The sequence below is a fragment of the Lycium barbarum genome, chromosome 6 (assembly GCF_019175385.1).
Source record: "Lycium barbarum isolate Lr01 chromosome 6, ASM1917538v2, whole genome shotgun sequence".
NCBI lineage: Eukaryota > Viridiplantae > Streptophyta > Magnoliopsida > Solanales > Solanaceae > Lycium > Lycium barbarum.
Window position 1 is genome coordinate 1,297,052 of NC_083342.1, and position 7,051 is coordinate 1,304,102.

Consider the following 7,051-nt stretch of genomic DNA (forward strand, 5'->3'; position numbering starts at 1 on the left):
AAAAAAATAAGATTTTTTCATGTTTTCCTGCGAAATTGAACATGAATATTCGATAACGTCATCAACTTTTTTTTGGATTACTTTATAAATTATATTTGAATTTAATTTCTGAGTTTTAAATGCTTGTGAAGCAAACGAATCGTGATCATCCAATAAGTGTCCTTTTCCTTTCAGCTTTTATGCCTTTTCCTTATTGCTTATAGCATGAACCATGACGAGAAGAAAGTATCTTGCAACTCTAAGAGTTTTGCTTCAATAATGAGTCAATAAGGGATTTTCTGGACAATTGATTAGGAGTATTATTCAAATAAGGTGGGAGCCTTTCTAACACTCCGGAATTATTATTTAAAAAAAAAAAAAGATAAAGTCAATTCTTATATTTGTGTGTAGTTATTGAGTTTTGGGAGCTATCAAAGATTTCTCTGGCACGTTTTTAATGTTTATCATTCGGAACTGATTCATTAAAGGGGAAAAAAATTCAATACCACGTCTGAATCTTTTTTCTTACCTATCTTGATTATGCCTTTGAATTTCTTTAGTTACCTACTTAAATTATCTGGAATTTAGAGAATAGTAAGAAACAAAAGGGAGATTTCACATTTTGGAAAATAAAGAATAGGTAGGCAAGTAAGAAAGGAAAAAATTAAAATAGGAAGCACAAGAGGAAAAAGTATGTAGTTTCACTACAAAATGGGTCAAGCATCACTAAAATGCAAAAAAATCATGAAATATAAAAAGCAGAGCGAAATATATAATGATAAAATCGAATAGAACTTAAAAAATATTGTTATATAGTTGAATTTGAAGATTATTTCTTTTTAATAACTGAATATTAATACACAATTAGTTAGGATTTCTATTGTCGCGCGAAGCGCGGTCAAATTCACTTATAATGAAATAAAGGAGCTTACTGACTGTATGCAATACTTGATTCTGCATGAATTGCCATGAAAAGGAGATTACTATACCTAGTGTAAACAGCGACCAGGAATTGGCAGAGTACGAAGCATAATTGATAGAGCCCAGGAGAATGATGAATGGATGCTACATTATGAATTTGTTACAACAAATATGGGGATCCCTTCATTTCAGGAGTGGCTCGAGTGAGAGCCTAGTAAAGTCTATGTTTTAGGCCTCTAGAATTTTGGTCTAGGCCCCAAATGGAGAATATATGGGGTTGGTTTTATTTTCGCTTTAGATAATATTGAAGTTGCAAAACAAAAAAATGAAAAAAGTCAAAAATCTTTATTAAAAAAATAAATAAACGAAGACTCAATAGCTTATAACATTATAAATATTTTAAAACTTTGAATTAAAACTACTTAAAATTTCATATTATTAAATGGGCAAAGGGGCAAATATACCCCTCAACTATAGGATATGGAGCAAATATACCCTCCGTTAAAAAAAAGGAGGATTTATGCCCTCGCCGTTAATGAAAAGGGGCATATATACCCCTCAACTATAGGATATGGAGCAAATATACCCCTCGTTACAAAATTGGTGCAAATATACCCCTGTCGTTTTAAAATGGTGCAAATATACCCCTGTCGTTTTAAAATGGTGCAAATATACCTTTTTCACCGACGATTTTTTTTTTTTTAAATTTAGGTTATTTTTTAATTAAAAAATATCACGTGACTTTAAAAAAAAGTTTACCCATTTTTTTGTGTAGACATATTTTTCTAAGGTCACATAGTAATTTTTTCTTTTGATAGGTGGGTCTGTTCGTTTAAAAAAATATCTCCGTGACTTTAAAAAAAATAAGTCTACTCATTTTTTTAAAAGAACCAGACCTTACCCATCAAAAATAAATTACTATATGGCCTTAGAAAAGTATGTCTACGCAAAAAAATGGGTAGATTTTTTTTAAAGTCATGTGATATTTTTTAATTAAAAAATAACCTAAATATTTTTTTTTAAATCCGTTAGTGAAAAGGGTTGATTTTTTTTTTAAAGTCACGGAGATATTATTTTTAAATGAACAGATCCCACCTATAAAAAAAAATTACTATGTGGTCTTAGAAAAGTATGTCTACGCAAAAAAACGGGTAGACTTTTTTTTAAAGTCACGTGATATTTTTTAATTAAAAAATAACCTAAATATTTTTTTTTTTAAAATCCGTCAGTGAAAAGGGTAGACTTATTTTTTTTTTAAAATGGGTAGACTTATTTTTTTTAAAGTCACGGAGATATTTTTTTTAACGAACAGACCCCACCTATAAAAAAAATTACTATGTGGCCTTAGAAAAGTATGTCTACACAAACAAATGGGTAGACTTTTTTTTAAAGTCACGTGATATTTTTTAATTAAAAAATAACCTAAATATTTTTTTTTAAATCCGTCAGTGAAAAGGGTAGACTTATTTTTTTTTAAAAATGGGTAGACTTATTTTTTTAAAGTCACGGAGATATTTTTTTTTAAACGAACAGACCCCACCTATCAAAAAAAAAAATTACTATGTGGCCTTAGAAAAGTATGTCTACACAAAAAAATGGGTAGACTTTTTTTAAAGTCACGTGATATTTTTTAATTAAAAAATAACCTAAATATTTTTTTTAAAAAAATCGTCGGTGAAAAAGGTATATTTGCACCATTTTAAAACGACAGGGGTATATTTGCACCATTTTATAACGGCAGGGGTATATATACACCAATTTTGTAACGAGGGGTATATTTGCTCCATATCCTATAGTTGAGGGGTATATATGCCCCTTTTCATTAACGGCGAGGGCATAAATGCTCTTTTTTTTTAACGGAGGGTATATTTGCTCCATATCCTATAGTTGAGGGGTATATTTGCCCCTTTTCCCTTATTAAATTAACTTGTTTACAGCAAAATCCAAGGTAATGTATTACAAACACGACTAACATTTTATTAATTGAATCAGTTCTTGCGATAAGAGTAAATAATAATAGTACTATATGAATTTAAATGCCAAGTCTACATTATTATAAATAAGAGAAAATGGCCAAAAAGTTCCCCCAACCTATTACTGGATTACCAACTACACTTATTCTATATCGGGGTCCTATTATCCCTCTGGACTGCTTTAAAATGAAATAAATAGCCCCTTAATTGCGGAGCCCGCTTATGATTGCAATATTGAGGTCGGACAAGATCTTGTACGGATCCCTGACATAAAAGATTGTGACACTCTTGAGTTGAAAAAACATTTAACTTGGGTCGTTAAAGTGATGGTGCACAATATGCTTGAGCTGAAATATATGGTAAATCAGGATTTTTTGAAAAAGAAAAAATAAATGAAAATGTAATATTTTACGCATATCCTATGCACCTTTCTCTTTTGCTCAATCAATTTATAATTAAGCCAATTGATTTGATCTGCTGCTTCAACGGCACGAAAATCAGCCTAAAGAAGATCGATGTCGTTTCCATACTTTGACCCTAACAATTTTTTAAATCAGTTTCAAATTTTTCATCCAGGAGCTTATTTAGAGGAATAGCCTCCTTAAAAACACAAGCACTACCATCAAATTCAGTTTGTATGTTACCAGAAAAATGAAAGTAAAACATACACACCATCTTTTCTCATTTGGGATTAGTCTTTTTCTTAGAAACTGGAGTAACGTATCATAGTTGTTCCTTTTTATGTTTCATCTCAGTCTTCTAGAGGTGTATAATACATTTGAAGAGGTTTGTCTGTACATACCAAAAGAGCTGATTTATTCTTATTCAAATAGTTTTTTAGTAGGAAGTAAATATGGTAAAAAGATTATGGACTTGTGCATAATTTTTGCTTTTTCAAATGAAAATTATTGTGGGGTAATGAGGCTAAAAACTTTAAAGACTTGTACAGATTATTTTTTCTTTTTCCTTTCTAGGAGGGAATTATAGTGAGGGAAGTTTGGCTAAAGGGGTTTAAAAGACGTGGAGATTTTCTTATTCTCTAATTCATGCATTATGCTTGTCTTTTAACCCTTTTGATTTTCGCTTTTCAGCTCTTGTGAAATATCTCTTTGTGCGCGGATGTTCTTCCTTCATAATTCTTGCTCTTTTGACTTTTCTTTCATGCGAGCCTTGGTGATAAGAGCATCTGATTTTTATAATAGTGCAAATATCTCGAAAAAGAACCACATATATCCCTCGTTATACTTTGGGTTCAAATATACCCCATGCAGTTATACTTTCCAAAGATAACCCCTCATTTTAACGGAGGAACACGTGTCATCATCTTATTGGTCTATTTTAAACTATCCTCTAATTAATTAAAATTCAACTCATAACCTGATATTTAATTAAAAGACCCATACTCAGTATCCAATTAAAATGAAAGTTTTGCTCCCTTCTTCATCTTCTTCACAGATTCCGCCATGGCTAAGAGGAACATCGGCTTAACCATAAAGTTGATAATTTTTTTCTCTGGTGCGTTTGTTGAACTTATTTCAGATGCTGTAATTGAGAAGGACGATATATTAAAGCATTGTTACGTGTAGCTAGTGTAAGGAGAAATTTTCCATTAATACTCTATATTTTTTCACAGAAAAAGATATTCTGTAGTAATTAAATAAACTAATTGAAGTATAGCTAATATTTTCGTCAATACTTTTTAGTCCTTTCAAATGCAAAAGATTCCGTTTTCTAATTAATATGGAAATACTTAATTTAAAAAAAAAAAAAAAAACTGGATGTGATTTTTGTTTAAATCCTTACAAATTAACTCTCAGTAAATAAATAATTAATCAATATAGTTCGAGTTCCAGGAGAGGTGCGCAGTACCCAAGCAATTCAATTTATCCTTTTTCAAAAATAAATTATTAGTCAATGACACGTGTCATTCGTTATAATGAGAGGTATATTTGTGCCAAATTATAATAAGAGGTATATTTAGCTCTTTTCTGATAGTACAAAGGGTATATTTGGCCCTTTTCCATTTTTAAAATGTAAAATTTGTCTCATAAGGTTTATATTTTTTTGCAAAAAAAGACCCATCATTTATTGCAAAAGTAATTATTACAACCTACTTTACTTTCTACTCTACATACCATATTTTTTGGGGAAAAGGGCCAAATATACCCCTGTACTATGAGAAATGGTTTAAATATATCCATAGTTATATGTTTGGTCTAAATATGCTATTCCGTTATACAACTAGTTCAAATATACCCTTCCTCCGTTTAAGTTGTCCAAGTTGGGCATTCAATCCCACGTGGCACTGACCTTTGATGACGTGGATGACATGTGGCATGCACCCCTAACCCATTTTACCCCTCTCCTCTATTTGTTCTTCCACCGCAAAAAATTCCTTCCCCTCCACTACCATTGCACCATTACCGCCATGTAATTAGAACTCTGGAATAAAAAAAGTCCTTCCAATGCTCTTGTAGACATTGAAATCTTGCGGGACTCTACAAGATGAGTCCAATATCTATTCGGGCTTCTTGGAGACTACTCTCCTAAACCCTGCTCACACCTATAAAAAGAGACACATATTCCCTTGAAAAAATATCTCAAATATTCTATAACCTCATGGGTATTCACAAGAGATCAAAATCTCGAAAATCCATAAATCTCTAGGGTATTCACAAAGAGATCAAGGCATCAAATACTGCCTTTATCAAACCGCCCGACGTTCTTGGAGATCAAATACATCATAAGAAGGTCATCCTACGTTCGAGCAATATGCTACAAACAGCCCTCGAACCATGGAGAAAATTAGAAGAGAAGAATAAATGGATAAACATAATTGTACACACGTTGTTTATCAATAAAATATTCTTCTTTCTTCATATTTTGTTTGCGGTTGTTTATTTTCCGCATATCATAATTTGTTGAAAACAACTCTCTCTCTATACATTTATCTTATACTTCAGATAAGTCGTATTATTTTTTTAAACCCCGAGGAGGGTGGACATTGGGTGATTTTGCGGACTCTTTATTATAAGGTGTTGGTTTAATGACAACAAATTCATTTGTCTATATTCATACGGAACTGGAAATAGAAGAAGTTTGTTGTTTGTTTGGTGAATTATTTAAAGTGAAACTTAATATTTGCTATTGTGGACTAAATATGAGATTACAACATCCTATTTTTTCATTTTTCTGTAATGCGGTTTTAGAATCCTGCCAGAAAATGTTTGATCATTTCTGTTTTGGAATTCGGACAATGTGAAGTGTCTATTGCGACCAGGTTTTTGAGCTGATATTTCAAGAATAAGCTAGATGAATAGAGAGAGAATTAGGACAATTTCTTTCGGAGCTCTAACTATATGGTGAATGATGGCAATAGCGGTGTAGGAGACATAAATTTTAGTAGTGGAAGAACAAATAGAGGGGAGAGGTAGAATGGGGCCGAGGTGCTAAGGTGGCATGCCACGTGGCAGCACCTCATCAAATGTCAGTGCCACATAGGATTGAATGTCTATATTGGACAACTTTAAGAGAGGAAAGGTATATTTGAACCAATAGTATAACGAAAGAGGCATATTTGGACCGAAAGTATAACGAGGAATATATTTAAACAATTAGTCATAGTACAGTTGTATATTTTTATGTTGACACTTTGTACTGCAATAGAAATATTATCACACTTCCACTCATCGGTGCTTTCCCAGAGACATGAAAAGTGAATTGAACGAACTAATCATATTTATATTTACCAACTATATTTATCGTTATGAACTATTTTGCTTATTTGGTTAAATTGTAATTGAGGAAATTTTGATAGTTTTCATAAATTTTGGGGTTTTCGTGTTTATGAGAAAAAAATCACAACTTTTGAGATTCAAATTACATGTCCAAACAAAATTTCAATTTCAAATCAACCTAATTTAAAATTATGTCCAAAGAAAATCTAAATAAAATAATAAAAAAGTACTCAGTAATTAACAAAAGTGAATCCCGACCATTACATATTTATTGTACATGTGGCATGCATCAGAAGGTTCAATTTTTTTGGCTAAAAGGTTGGTTGGGCCCAGACCACATTTTAATGGGATTATTATATATTATTTTATAGCTTTTAAAAAGTGTTGAATATGAGAAAATCCTCTCAAATAGATCTAAATCGAATAATAATAAAAAAGAAA